Raw genomic sequence first — 16,539 nt, 5'->3', positions numbered from 1 at the left:
AGACGCTGTACTGTAGTGACTCGTAATATGATCTCATAATTTGCACATTGTGTGTGTTTTCTCTCAATTGCGACAACGTAAGTAGTTTAACTGTGGATTATTATTAGACCACACTGTAGATAAGGGCGTTTAATGCACTCCATATGAAACTTTTTAAGTTTATCTGAGCAAACTAGAGAACATGTGACAAAAATTTTGAATTTTTTTTACTATAAACTGTATGAGAGGAAAATGTTTGTTTGCTTTTAAGTAATTAAAATGTATTTTTGTGGCGTATTGAGGTATGAGTGTTAAAATTCTTAAGTTGTTTAAAGCAGTTTCGGTTTGTTGTTTGTTGATTTGCCCGGCGCATCCGCCAGAATTTCGAAAGTTTAATTACCACTTTAAAGAAGAGCGACGTGGCAAGATTAGGCTTTTAAGGCACGTTGTTGTACTTTAAACTGTGTTTGATGTTATCTGGATTTATTTGGGAGGTTTAGCCCCCGGCTGGAAAGTGTAGCTTTTGTGAGTTTGGAACAACTATGACGTTTGAAAGAATTAGCAAGGCACGCCCATAAATTAGTAAAGTCTTGCTAAGGAAGAGATGGTATCATTAGTCCAAACAAACTCTTTATTTTTGGGGCGGTTTAGAGTGTCGACACGCAAGCCGCCACGTGTATWGCAATGAAATAGACAACATGACGGGGGCGGCGGCCTCTTTAAATGTGCAATCGATTCGAAATTTTTCGTGAATTATGTGTCAATCAGGCAGTTTTTATTTTTCACGCAAGAGTTGTTTCAGAAWAAAATGAGACGCATTTATAGACTAGGAAACGTGTGMGATACATTTCACAGCTCAACTGGAAATTGATTTCGTATTCAGGAAAATACTCARCGAGCATTTGTATAGCTGTCGATGTTTGTAGTTTACTTATTTAAATTTATCTGCTTCATCTCTCTTCGTATTGTCTTSATGGAACTTGTTTCCGGTTYGCTCTCGTGTTATTAAAATACTTATACCAAGTGCACGGTTGGAATCTTCCGACGAATGTTTATTTTTGATGCAAAATGTTGAGCTTTTATAATAAGCTATTCTGTTACTTTCAGACTAATTTGTGTAATTCCTTTCGTGGAATGAACACGATTGCCGTCAAAGAAGCGGTGTTGTTAGACGGAATAGAGGATCTCAATTATCATCTTAAGCTTATTCATATGGACGTCGCTTATATGAATGATATTAAAAGGTTGGAATGATGGAACCATTAAATATTCTCAGTTGATAACGTTAAAAATTAAACAAGATAAATAGATMYTGGATTGTAATTTAAGCTTGTAACGAGCTTGCAAGGCGCTGTCACTAATAACAACAAAGCTGAATGAAAATTTATATCTTACGTACTTCTATTTGAAATCCCGCTATGGGTTAGAAAGTCAAATTAGTTTTTCAGTTTAGGGATTTTAATTAAATAATTTTCATGCATTTGTTACAATACAAACTGTAGAAGGATTTAATAATTGTGTTCAAAAGATTTCGTAGTGCAAGATTTTTTTATAATTACATTCTTTGATGAAACAAATCTGAAGCAGAAAATTAAAACAATTTTACTATTCACCACACAATACGTGTTTCGCCAACTAAGTTAGCATTAAATATTTTCTATTTTAAAATAAAAATGATCAAAAACTTATAATGCAATTTAAATTTAATTTGTTGAATGCATTTTACTAGAAAAATATCTAGTATTTAAATGTGGGAAAATAAAATGCATTACAAATAACTATGGTTAAACATAAGTTTTTTTTGTAGTAGATTAGATGAGAATGAAGCCTTGTTAAAAAGGTGTTAAGTTTTATTTTTGCGTTTACTTTTAACGGCTTTCAATTTTTGACGGTTTTTAACTTTAATTATCAAGTTTAAAATAATGTTAAAAAACTAATAAATTTAATAAATGGGAATTTATAGGAATTTAAATATACAAGTCGTACTACTTTTAGCTGTAGTATTTTAATATCTTGTAATAAAAACGGAATGAGACTATATGTTTTAATAACCTTCTAATATTAGCTTAGTGAATAAGAGTACTTTATCCCCAAGAGAGGTAATTGTCATTTACCTGCATTTACATTTATGAGCCGACGAATGATTATACGCACTGAAGGTTTTAATACCGGGTGATCAAAAGAAACTGTTTAAGTTGGTATTTTTRAATTTTATTTTTAAATGGCACGACTTTAACTTAGACGACTTAATAGAAAATAGACGAAAATAACGTAGACGACTTAAATAGAAACATATCAATTTTATTTCGACWAATATTTTTTAAAAGTAAATACATTTGCAGGGTTGCACACAGCTGAAAATAAAAGTGCTGTTATAATTTTAATGCCAACTCAGTCATTGCAGATTACTGTGCTACTAAAATATTGAAGATAATTTACAAAAGCTTATACCTTTTATAATTTTTTAGTGGCGTAACTTTTGTTGTGTCAAATACGTTTAAAACTCTTATTAAAGTAATAGCTTTAAACTTTAAAGTAATAGCTCGAACTTTAAACGTAACTGTATGTAAGTGAAATTAAATCGATAAAAATTAAAGTAAGAACCGCACTAAGAAAAAAATAATATATTTTTGAAATTAGGTTTTATAAAAACTATATGAAAGATAAACAAAAAATGTATTTTTAAAAATGTTTTCTAAAAAATATTTCACTACTTTACCTCTTGTAGAGTACATATAAATACATAAAGTACTTTGAATGAAATAGTATATTAGTTATATTACAACCAAGCGAGAAAATTTTAATGGTTTTTTGGTGTGCTAATTTATTTACTTTAAATAATAAAAAACTTTTTTTTCTAACAAAGTAGATGCATTGACATAGTTGCTATGTAAACAAATTGACTAAGAGATTAAATGATGTTTTTTGCAACTTTTTTACTAGGTATAGTTACAAAAAAATTGGAAGTAAAAGTTTAAAGTCAAAGAAATTAAAAAAATCTATGTATATTATACAGAATCTTCCAAAAACATTAGACTAACTTAACCCTATCAAAAATCTAAAATATTAGGTAATTTTTTGTTGTTAGATAAATATTTTACTCAACATTTCGAATTATTTGTTTTTCAATATAAACTATACTGGGTGAATATAAAGTATGGAACCAAGCGGTTTTTTTAATTACTTGTCTCCAGAAAATAATAATTAATATAAATTGAAGTAATATTAAAAATGTAACCGTATTTTGAGAACGTAATTTTATTTTATTTTTGAGTTATGCGATTTTTTTTTTCAAAATTACAATATATGTAAAAAAAAATTTTTGAAGGAAAAAATTTAACTTAATATAAAGTAGATAGTTGTAATTTTTATGAAAAAAATAGTTTTATAGCCGGTTGCCTTTTAAAAACATTTCGAAACATTTTATTTTTGATAAAACATCACATTTTTATAGTACTTTATCATTCAGCAAATTAGTTTCTTAAAAAAATAGATAGTTTAAGGAAAAAACGTTTGGTTACATACTTTTTATTCACCTGCCTTTGAAACATAGGAAAAACATATTAAAGAACAAACAAAAATTTTAATTTATTTAAAAAGTACAGAAATATATCTTTTTACTTTAATAATCTAAAATTATTTTTGTTTTACTTTTTAAATTTATATTTATTTAAATATATTTATTACCTATAAAGTTTTGAGCAGTTGGATGGTCTGATTATGGAACACCTGATCGAATAAAGAACATTTTATAGCAAAAGACACGGTATTTTACAATTTTGAATTTCTGTAGGAGTGCATAAATTTGAGATGAGACGACTTTTTGTCACAGAACAAATCATATCAACACAATCATGTAGTCACCAAGGCGAAGAATCTATTCAGTTTGAAAAAGAGCGTCATAGGCTTTTTTATGTATCGAAATGTCGCAACATTTTCTGTTTCTCTTAAATATTTCATCGCTATTGTTTCACATTTTTCTTGGCACATGTGCCAAAAATTTAAGTCTGACATAACTTGTAAATAAATAAGAGTATAAATTTGTTACTAGTCTGAATGTCTAGTGGTTGAAGTAAATTCTGTTAAATGTGTTTTTGATCATATTCATGGTGTTCTAGTTACCCGTAAAGTAATAAAGCTGAAAGCTTACGGTATTATGTAAACAGTTAATTATTATAAGATTAGTTTGTTTACGATCCTGATTGAATTAAACTTAGTTTCACTCTTGTGTTTAATAAATTAGCAATTTTGATAGGCGTCTAGCAGCGAAGTTTAATTGCAAAGGAGCCTTTACTGAGCGGATAAAACAACAGTTTCACATTGTTTTCACATTTTTTTATAGAATTAACTTGGGTTGTATTTTATTCACTACGTAATCGAGGGACGTACTAATGATAAATAGAAAAACAGGAAAATAAAAACAAAWYTCGTGAGGAAACATTTTATTCTTGTCGAGTCTATMAAATACAATTTAATTTACTTGAATAATTTTTAAACAACTGTGTGTTTGCTGTTGAACCCTTAGAATTAGATTTGAGGGACCCTTCCGGTCGAACGAGACAAGTGCTTGTCGAGGTCAAACAATTCACATATGGTGCAGGCTTGAATTGACAGTTGGAGGGTGGTCAAAGATATCGCGTTTGACAGCACACGACATGCATATTTAATGTGCACTTTCTGTCTGGTCTTCAATATTTTAAAGCAGGTTTATTTTCGATGCAAGTGGTTTATGCACCTAAACATTTATTACTGTTGAAGTCTAGAAAGTATTCAATAAATCGAAGAAAAATATTTCTGTTCTAACAATCTGTATTTCATTAGTAGAAGTTTACGTCCTTAGCTTACAACTTTCTATAATCTTATTTCTGGAATCAGGCAGCGCTATTGGTAAATGTAGACCTATATTACCGGGGCTCGAGCTTTGATAAATACATTTTGAGTCTCTGTAAAAAAGTTAAAAATTTTCTTCTTCAAAAAAAATTAAAATAAAAATTTATTTCTTCTAATTACACTAGCCAACAAGCATTTTGTGACTGAGAAGAAAACAGTTATTTTTTGTTTAATTCTATGTGCTAAACTCAAAAATGATAAAGAAAATTTCATAGCACGTCAGAATTTAAATTTAGGCATTTTAAGATATCATATGTAGTATGTTCGACAAAATCGCCGAAAAACGAAACACTTAAAATTCAAATTCTCCATTCTCATTTAAATTTTTTCCTCCAAATTTGGGTGCCGTTAGTGACGAGCAAGGGAAAAGGTTCCACCAGGATATATTGACGATGGAAAAGAGGTAACAAAGGAAATGGGATCCAGCTATGATGGGGGATTACTGCTGGTTCCTGATAAGGGAAGTTAAAACACCCTACAAAAAAAAGTCAGCTTTTGCAAAAAACTTATCTACAACAGATTTATGTTAGAATCTTATACATCTTTCAACATTGTTCTTGTTTAGTGAATAAATTAATTTCTTTCGTCGTCTATTTAATTAATTTCTRTTTGAAATGAACAATTTTTACGATAAAATTTGTAACTTAAAATCTGTACGTGATGGAGAATTTTTCTTATCAAATTCGTAATTAGGGATGTTAATGTACCCTGATACACGTGTCAATAGATCAATCACAAAAAATAAAATAAAATTTGTTGGGAAGTGTTATTTTCAAAAACGTACACTCAGTAGATCAATTCTTTGGAATCAAGAAACTTCTGAATTTCGATTTAGAAAACATAAATTATTCTAGTTTTTCTGCAAAAATTAAAGTGTTAAAAGATGCTTCAATGTCTTCTAGCTTTTATACGGGGGGATGTTAAAGTATGTGCAAATATTTTAACAAAAAACTAAAACATTCGGATAAGGCAAGTTGAGTTATTTTTGAGCTCTATTATCACCTGTTAAAATATTTGCACAAATAAGGATGACATGGGTGGCATGGGCGCCGACTTTTCATATTTTTAATGGGTGCATAAACAAAAAAATTGTGTAACTTGCAGGACTGGAAAACAATTACGCCAAAAAACGGTTTCTTCTTCTCTATGTTTGTTGAATTTATTCTATTTAATACATAAAAAATTTAAAACGATATAATTTTTTGTATACTACAAAAGAAAAATATTAATACATTACATATGCAAAATGCTTCAAATTGTTTAGTTTTGAAAAATAATACACTACTGTTAAATTTGGAAAAAAAATTGGAAACAATTACAAAAAATCACTTTTTTTGAATACAGCTTCCGGAGTATCAACTTTTCATGAAAGCAATTAGTTTGAGATTGGTAAAATTAGGGTATGCAAAAGCTATAAATGGTCTCAAAAATTAGTCAGGATTGATTATTGATTTTTTACATTTTCTAAAATATCAGACATTTTTTACGTTTTCAAAAATATCAGAGATTAGTAAAATTAGGGTATGCAAAAGCTAAATAAACGGTCTCAAAATTGTTCAGTATTGGTTTTTGATTTTTTACATTTTCAAAAATATCAAAAAAAATTTTTAAATTTTTTCGAACATTTTTGTTTTATATTAACATGCAAAATTGTAGAAAAAGGTGGAAAAAAATTGCTTTTTTCATTTTGATTGACATTACAGAATGTTCAGAAATAATTAATTCCTGTAAATCTTCTGTAAAACTTTGATCAATCGGTCTGAAAAAACAGTAGTCAGTATTGGTTTTTGATTCTTACATTTTCAAAAATATAATTTTTTTTTAAATTTTTCCGAGCATTTTTTTTTTCAAAAGTAACATGCAAAATTGTAGATAAAAAGGTGAAAAAAATTCCTTTTTTCATTTTGATGGAAATTACAGTGTTCAGAAATAATTAATTTCTGCAAATCTTCTGTAAAATTTGATCAATCGGTTTGAAAAAACAGTTTAGAGCTATTGGGCGTACATTAAGCTATAAAAAACCTAACATATTTAGTTTCAATATTCGTGAATACGTGGTAGATTTACTACAACAACGAGAAAGTTACTTTTTTCTCTTGTTGCAAGTAGTTTTTTTTAAAGAACCGTAAAAACATCTTGCGGAAAATTTATTCTAGTTTTTGAAATTGTCCCTACATTGTCTATGCGGTCATTGGTTGCTGAGATATCGATGATCAAAGACAAAACGATTTTTTTTTTAATTAAAAGTCAAATATCTCAGCGACACATTGACGTAAAGAGAACATAGAAAAAGCAAAATTAAAACTGAATGAATAAGCTACATTATTTTTATGAAAATTTCAATCGGTGCATCCGCCTCGATGGTGACTAAGATAGGTGGAAAAAATAATTGGTAGTATTTATAAAATGCTATTTGACAGTAGGAATTTGCTTATAAAATGAGTTTTGTGCCGGATAGCTTCATATTCTGGAGGAATAATTCAATATCCGGCATAGTAATTGCGACACGATGTACCCACTTATCGGTATTCATTCGTTGAAATTCCACCTTAATCCGACTTGGTATTCGAATTATTAGAATTCTAAATTCTCAATTCTCAATTCGAATGTTGGTAGTGATCAATAGGGTTGGTATTATCGGCTTGGATCTAGTCTGCAATAAATTACCAGATGGTGGGATAACATGCAGCAGGAAATGCGGTTAATTTTCGGATGTGCTTGTTTCCAATGAATGTCATGTTTTAAGGAGCAGCTTTCCATTTAATCTGGATCGAATTCTTGGAGCTGGCGAATTGCTTTGTGTAAAACGTACGAAAATGATTGTTATGATGTTTGTTGAAAGGCGCAAACTCAATTTGCGGATGGAAAGTTGTACAAGTGTTCACCAAACATGACAAGAGATCCTCTGTTTATTTACATAGCTTCGCACACATAGATGATGTTATTCTATGTTCGAGATTGTTGTTGACTAGGGGTCACACTCATTTACCTAATTGAATTACTTAATAAAAATTGCTTTTGTTTTTAACTGGACTTTAATATTTTTTGAAGTAGATACAATTGGACCATAAGCTATTCGAWTTGAAAAAAATAAAGCTTTTAAATCAAAGGATAAATCGAAACTGAACATAGCAAAAGCGAAGTTTTTTTAGCAGCCAGATGCAGTTCTACATTTTTAGAGTGCTTTTTTAACTCCTCTACACACTACTCGAATTTGTAGTTTATTCACTGCGTTTAACTCAAATTGGTTTCATTCGAAAGATCAAAGACATTCAAAAAAATTAGCTAACCCATAACGACAGCTGTTTAAAACTTTAATTAAATTTGATATTTTAGTGTTGAAATTAGGCAGTTTAAAATAACATAAAAATCTAAATAAGTAATCAATATTTTTGCTTTTAGTATTTTTACTTTTACTGTTAAGTATACAGGGTGTTCCATTTTTATTGTTACCAATTTAAACAGGCGATAGAATATTCAATTTAAGATAAAAAGATAATTTAAGATAAAAGTTTCCTATGAACATGTTTTGAATGAATAATACATGTTTTAATGAATTTTGTCTAATATTTCAGAAGCCATTTTACTTAAAGTACAAAATTTGGTACAGTTGATTACCTTTATGTCGAAATTCTTAATCAGAGGCGTCCTAAACTGGGGGGGGTTTAGGATAGAAAGTACTCTAACAACAACAAAATTCTAAATTCCATAGTTTTTACAAAAAAGAGGTCTCTTGCGTTTTTTTCGATACAACTTATCCTTTTTGAGTAAAATCTTTCTAATATTTATGTTACTCATGTTTTGTGGTGTTTTTTACCGAAAAACATGGTCAAGTTTTGTCAAAAATCATACTATTTTTGCTTTTTTAAACGTTTTAGTATGTTTTTAAGATAAAAACTCAAATTTTGAATAAGACTTTATCGAGACAAGATAAAATCACGAAATTAAATCGAGATGAAAAATCGATAAAAATTGTGCTATTTTTGCTTTCTTAAGATTTTTGAAATTAAAACTTCTTTTTTTCGCAAAATGGTGCTAAAATAGGCTACAAAATCACTAAACTAGATTCAAATGATCGCTCTATTTTGGTCTGTTTCACTGGATTTAGTTTGGTGACTTAAAAACCTACTTTTTTTCAAAAAATTTTATTCACAACCAAAGAACCACCAAGTTAGTCCACCTTTTAAAGCGTTTAACATGTTTTTTAGTGAAAAACTCTTTTTTTTGCAAAAGTTTAGGAAAATATGCCCAAATAACATTATTTTTGACTTTTTCAGTTAAAAACGCACTTTTTTTGCGACATTTTGCTCAAGCAAGTCGTGAGATCTTCTAATTAGATAAAAAATGGTGTTTTATGCCATTTGTGAGTAAAAATCTTAATTGTTTTTTATCAAAACATGCCCAAAAATTAAATAGGCAAAAAATATTTTATTTTCATCTRTTTTTAAGTGAATAAAAACGTTTTCGAGCCAAAACTGATTTTTTACACAAAATTTTGCTAAAATAGCTAAATTAGGGGTCGAAAACGACATTGTTTTTGTCTTTTTCAAGTAAAATTTCACCCAAATGGGCCAAAAAAAGTGAAAATGGTATATTTTTTAAACTGTGGGTTAGGATAAAAAGTACTCTAACTATTTTGGCTGAAATTTCTTGCCACTTTCAACAACGAAATTCTAAATTCCATAGTTTTTCACAGAAAGAGGTCTTTTGCGTTTTTCGATACAACCCCATTAAAAAACGCACCCCTTTCAGAGGGTGTAGCTCCTTTACAAAACATTTTTTGAAACATATTTATAGGACACTTTTGTCTTAAAATTGAATATTCTTCTACTTGTTCAAATTTGTAACAATAAAAACAAAACGGAACACCGTGTATAATGACCAACTTTTCTTTGTGTAGTTGTATAATAAAGTGTAATGTTCGTCGTTACACTCTATTCGTAACAATGTGGATTTCATGTTTTGTAATAAATAAAGTCGAATTTCCTGCACTGTTAATAAATGTTGCCTAGGATACATGCATAAGCATGCTTTTTATTTCTAAAATGTATGTAACTACTTTACAGTGTTTTGCATTGTGGGTTAACTTGCAAGATAATTTATGGTATATGCATATACAGAAGAGAAAATACAGAGTAACTCATCTTATTAAATTTAAACTTGGACGTGTTTAAAATGGCAAAATTATTACCCTGAGATGCAACAAAAGTACCTCTGGTGGTAAAGTGTACACAAAAATGTTACTTTTTTTTAATTAGCCATATACTATCGGGACTAAATTCTTTCCTTCAAATTGAAAAGTATTCGAATAAATTAATATATTTTAATCGTGCGGAACGCTGAGAAGAAGCAATTACCCGATGTAAAAKTACAATTTTTATGAAGGTAATAACACTTTGTTTCCGTTGCAAAAAACGAAATGTTTTATTAAAAAGTGTAGTAAAGTTTTATGGTTTTTAAATACGTGCCCTCATTATAATTTCAGCTTTCAAGTCAGTTTAAAGGTGTCTTTGATACGAAAAGTCTTTGCGACATTACAAAACGTGTTTTTTCCTTGAAGCTAGTAATTTAATTTAAGCTACTTAAGTTGATTTGAAACAAAATGTATTTTCGGTTTTCCGTTTTTTTTCTTCTTAATTTTCTTTCGGTTTTGCTTCTCTGATGTTAAAAATTGAGCAGCACTTAATTTGTCTGAATGTATTTTTATAAAAGAATTTTCGAGCAGGACTTTATTAACGTGAAAAATGCGGAAACAATTATTATTAAAAAAATACTCCATCCCTTGATAAAAAATTTAATTTAGAATTCACATTGCGGAACGATTATATCCCAATCGGTTTGGTTTTGTTATTGTCTTGGGATTACATTTTTGTCGTTAAATATTTCGAAATGTCTCTGAAGCTTGATGATTGCAAAGGAGCGGTTCGCCGCACTGTTAAAAACTTTGCTTATGCACTTTGCAGAATTGCGTGATGTAATATAACATCCTGTCACCTCTCTTGAAACTTTCCCGTCTCTTGGCGAGGAAAAACCGCAAGAAAAACCACTGGAAACTCCGAGATAGCTTTCTTAYACATGTCAGAAAAGAATGGCGCTGCTGGAATTTTCATATCACATTCATTTTAATGCAGTACAAAAACTTCTCCCGCATTTCATTTTAAATAATMCTTTTTTGAAYTACGGTCAGTGTTTGATCTAAAACCGCCGCATTTATGCCACTAAACTTAAACTCTATACAAAGTCTGTTCTGAAAGCAATTTATCACTCGGGGCTCGTAAGAAATGGGGAATCTAAGAATTAAAACTTTTGTTCGCGATCTGAACTGCCTCCAGCTTGCAATAAAGTCGATACTTTTTGGCTGATTTAAATGAATAAAAWTTTTACAGATGGACCTGAAGATTTATATTCGACGGATTTAAATTAAATTTGAGTTGGGTTTGGGTTTTTGGTGCAAAATTAATGCCAGGTTTGATGAAAATTTTATGTCGGATGTACTGTACATTTTCTCATAATTGGAGATATGTGTCGAAAATCACAAAGTGGCTCGATTTTTTGCATCTGGCTTTCGATTTATAAAATGTGTTTGTGGCAAATGGAAAAAAGGAATAAATCGTCATTCTGTTTTAATTTCGTTTCTCATGGGCAATAATATGTTGATTTGTGAGACGGTGTGCAGTCTGCTGTGAGATTGTGGAAACCGAATTTGATTTATAAAGAAGACTATTTTATACTAATATAAATAGCAAAAAGTCGATTGGTTAGTGTGCATCGTTTGTGCTGTTTTAAAACTTATGTACTGTTTAATTTTAACGAGCGAGTTTATCATGAGAGAATTTATTAGATATACAGGGTGTGTCAGAACTCGGGCCTCAGAAAAAAATTTAAGTAATATAAGAAACATGGAAAAAATGTCTGTTAAAAAATTTTGACATTGTTTTTTGACATTTTACTTTTTTATGTCTATTTAATGATACTGATGATCTTTTGTATGTGTTTTTATAATTATTTAGTACAAGTACAAAAATTGTGTCAATAAAAACTACAAATAACATTACACAGAGTTACAATTTAGGATACAGCTTCTTTGTTTTCTTTTCTAATAACCTGTAGCAAAAAAWTTGGAAAATTATTTTTCCAACAGAAATAAATAGAGTCAATTTGCAAAATTTAACCTCTCATAACTTCAAAAATTTTTATACAAAAATTTTCCAAAAGTATTGAACCATTTAAAATTTTATATTTAAAAAAAAGAAAATCTGGTAAAACTGATTGATTTTTATTTATTAATAATAGAAAATGTACAAAACGCACTTGTTTTAATTTAACAAAGAAAATATATTTTTTTAAAGAAATAATAATAAGTTTATTTTAGTTGCCCAAAAACTACCATTTTTATGTATAAGGGACACCTGATTTTGATGACGTACTCTTATGCGACATGATTTGCTTTTTACAACGACTACGAGCACAGCAACATAACATTTTATTTCCAATTTTATACATTGTTAAAATAAACAATGCCATAGATTCTACAAAGTTACATTCTCTTTTTTCTACCTCAAATAAAAGAATAAAAATAAATTATTTTTACAATAAAAATAAATAGGGCCAAAGTGCAAAATTTAAACGTTCCTGGTATATCCTACCTTACATGGGGCGCAAGTTCTGGCGCATTCTGTATTATACTTTTTCATTGCATATTTCGAGTTGGAAAGAAGAAAATGTATAATGATATGTATGACAAGTTAGATTTAAAAAACTCGTATATTATAAATTTATCTAATACTTTTTTAATAATTGAACAATATCTGTGGTGATTTTGAATATTGTATAACTCACAAGTGAGCTAAACTATAACCCACTTCTGAGTTATTTTTTAACTCACTGATTTTTTATTGAGATGTACCATGAAAGATTTCGTCTACACTGAAAACAGTGCTAATTAATAATTTAATTGCTTTGCACTAATTTTTAAAGAAATAAGTTAAAACACAAAATTAATAAAAAATTAAAATGCTTTTAAAATGGCAAATGAGAGATGTCGGATAAAATTTTATATGGCACACGTGTGTTATTACAATTAAGTCACTTAAGAAAAATACTCTACTTGCCTTAGGGGCTCTTGGGATAAATCTTTTCCTGCGTCATGTGTATCATAATTAAACTATTGTTTACTTTAAAAATCGTTAATTGGTTAATATCTTTATTCATAAATTAGTATTAAAGTTTTGTTTTAATTCTCAAATTTTTAATTGGCTTGAAGCATAATTATAATTTTTTCTTTTATATTTTTTCACACAGGTATAAATCTTCCTTTTTTCAGCTTTGTGAACAATCTTYTTACATATAAAACTCCAGGACACTTTTATCACTCTTCTAATTAACTTTTTAGTGTAAGAGGTCACGATAGTTCAAGTAAAAAATCTCGTCTTGGAAGTATGGAATTATAAAGTCGACGAAAAACAACATTTTCGTATATCCTTCTTCTAGACCCGTTGAGATTTCACAAAGTTGAGTGAAAAATGGCTTCATATCTTAAAAATACCGGAAAAGCTAGAATCCGAGATTAATTTCGTCCGATAAGAAAAAAGTGTTCTTGAAACAAAGGATTCGCAAAAATGTGTCGAGTAGACACTTCAACGAGTGAAACGGTAATTCAAGCTTGCAAACACAGGGCTAAGCAACTATTTGTATAGGTCTAATTCGCAATTATTATTGTAGTTAGCTTTAATATTGTATGATTTTCCGGGACAAGGGCTGGGGTTTATCGGTCCCATTATCACAGCGCGGTTCGATGCTTGTGTCCCATTGTCTTCAACCCGTTAAGACTTAGGGCCTCATAAACGTGAAATTTGCTGTCAAGATGGCTTCATTTGACTATCGTGAGCCGGGAAATCTCTGTATACCTGAATTGATAGGGCATTAGTGAATTTTCTCGGCTAAGGCTGAAATTTATTTAAAACGCTTGCAAATTTGGGTTGCGAACCTAACGAGACTGATAAGAGGACAACCAATTCTCATCAAATATAAATTAGTTGAATAAGAAATCAGCAAGGCTGATAAATGAAATCGATATGAAGCTCGGAAAACAAGGACTGGAGAAGTGGCCGGGATTCGCTTGTCGGCTGAGTTATCAAGGTTGTGCAACTCGCACTTTCTAATTGCAAGATGCTTTCGCTGTGGGAGTGTGTGCTGGTGGCAGGCTCTACAATGAAAAGTAAACGTTCGACTTTGAAAAGTAAACGGAAAAGTTTGCCTTGTCGGGTAAATATGCCCTTAGAACAACTTTGACTTTTTGTTACCAACTGCTCACTTGTAGCTTGTAAGAGGAAAAGGGAGACAGTGCAGCTGGGGAATCGAGGGTTGGGAATAGATCTACCAATTATTTGTGGATTGGAAAAACTAAGAGCTGCTTGGAAACTACACAGAAGACTTATTTTTGCTTGTTTACTGACTGCTTGAGTTATTTGAAAGCCCTTAAGCTGGCTGTTCTTATGAAAATCCAATGATATGATATGGACGGGAACTTTTAATAATATTGATCAAAAAAATAAAAAAAGAACGAAATACAAAAACTCCCTAGTCTTTAAATTTTTTGTAGCTACTGTTCTGCTAAAAAATAAATTTTGAATCTTGAATGAGAAAATTATTTCTTTCGATACACTTTTGGTAAGACTGCTCTGCACCGGATTTTTTCTGAAGTTTGAGTAAAGATAAAATAAAACTATTCTTTAGCAAAAATTCAATTGTTATTCCCGTTTTTTAATAYAGGSTGKTCCRGCTAAACCCCACATTAGAAGTATTGGGAGTTCTCACAGTGATAATTATCTAAAMTTTTGACTATAGCCATRATCGTATAGATCCTGCRCAATAAAAATMTTTTYGAAATGGTASGTAGCACTTCCGGTTACACCGGAAATGGTTATTAACTTTGTTATTTTAAATAGAAGGTTATATTTTTTATTGCGTTTTTTTATTTTTCAAGTAATTTTGAGACAGTTTGTATCAGACTTTTCTATACCTAAATTTAACCATTTTTGAAATAAACTGCTCCACAAAAGTTAAGTAAGTCGCATGATTTTTACAACAAACAAATTTTATTCTTCTAAACATTATAGAATCCAGCAAAAACAAAAAAGTATAAAGATATATGCATTTATCTCACTTATAACTAATTATTAATTTATTTTTTAATAATTTATTAATATCAATAATTATTGTAATTATTGCACACTTTTTTAACTTTTGTGAAGCAATTTATCTAGATTTTTTTGGTTTTTTGATTTCTTTTAATTTGTATCTTCCTTTTGAAAAATCAATAACTCTACCATTTTTAATTATTTTGAAATCGCATTTGGGCATACGAAAAAAAAAGTTTAGATCATTTTTTTTGGTGTACCTTAATTGAAAAAATAATTAACACACCTCCAAAATTTAAGGTTACGTTTGGGAAACTTCAAATACCTGTAATTAATTTTTTTTAGTAGAAATTTTTTTTTATTAAATGAAAGAACATTTAATTCTGCATCGATATGTATTAACATTCCATATACTTAAATTTAATGATTTCCAAGTTATTTATTTTTTTACAATGGAAGAAATTCAGTACTATGCATGCTAGATTTCGCATAGTTTGCCATAGAAATATTTTTCACTGAAAAAACGCCAAGTTTTTTACAGATTTGTGTTATTCTTTTGGTCAATATAAATTAAATTTATTTAACTTTGATATTCTATTTTTTTTTCTTATTTCTATGACAACCTGTACTAAAATAGCTATGGTTAATGAATTTCTTATAATATCAAAAGAAGTTATATAACTTGAAAACTATTAAACATAGGTATAGGGAATTAATACAGATCAAAGCAGAACTAAATTCTCTTCCAACTAGTGAAGAAAAAATTGGGGTGATTTATTTAGAAAAATTGGGTTAAGGGTATTTGAAGTTTCCTAAACGTTACATTTTGGCGGTTTGTTAATTATTTTTTCAATTATGAATACACCAAAGAAAGATTTAACTTTTTTCTCTCGTATACCGAAATACGGTTTTAACGTAATAAAAAATGGTAGAGTTATTGATTTTTGAATATTCAAATCCATAAAGTATTTCGAAAACGGTTAAACTTAGGTATAAAAAAAAGATAATAAAAACTCTCTCAAAATTACTTGAGTAATCCAAAAACGCAATAAAAACATAACTTTCTATTTAAAATAACGAAGTTAATATCTACTTCCGGTGTAACAGGAAGTGCCGCCATCTTGAAAATATTTTTATTGAGCAGAACCTAACCGATTATGGCTATAAACAAAATTTTAGATAAATATTGTTRGAACTTCTAATGTGAGATTTAGCCGGAACAGCCTTTATAAAATGTGCCATTTTCTCAAAATAGCTGATTAGAATTAAAACATTTAAAAACCGATCATTAAGGGTTAGAATTATTGAGTAAATTAATAAAAAAATAAAAAATACTGAAGTCGCTGTTTTGGAAAGAGGATATCCGTATCCACTTGGATAAAATTTAAGCAAATCGTTATGGAATCTAATCCATCATGAGCAGACATTTAGAAATGAAATTTCTTCTCTTATTGCAATATTTCTTTTTATTTTGCTTTTAATTAACGTTATTGTGAAAACGACAAGTTTCGGAGTAAGTTTTCCGATTAAG

The 16,539-nt window shown here is 29.3% G+C and overlaps 1 protein-coding gene across 1 annotated transcript in view; it reads left to right on the top strand.

The window, feature by feature from the left end:
* The window catches only part of LOC123016317 (follistatin-related protein 5-like), a 136,081-nt gene continuing 119,542 nt past the window's right edge, over positions 1-16,539 (top strand). Inside the window, exon 1 of the mRNA XM_044416643.1 lies at positions 1-77. The gene's annotated coding sequence lies outside the window, so the exon portion shown is untranslated. The remainder of the gene's footprint in view (positions 78-16,539) is intronic.

The sequence above is a fragment of the Tribolium madens genome, unplaced genomic scaffold (genome assembly GCF_015345945.1).
Source record: "Tribolium madens isolate multiple individuals breed KSU strain unplaced genomic scaffold, Tmad_KSU_1.1 Scaffold_11;HRSCAF=98;Tcas5.2_LG3b, whole genome shotgun sequence".
Taxonomy (NCBI): Eukaryota; Metazoa; Arthropoda; class Insecta; order Coleoptera; family Tenebrionidae; genus Tribolium; species Tribolium madens.
This window is presented reverse-complemented; position numbering and strand designations above follow the sequence as displayed.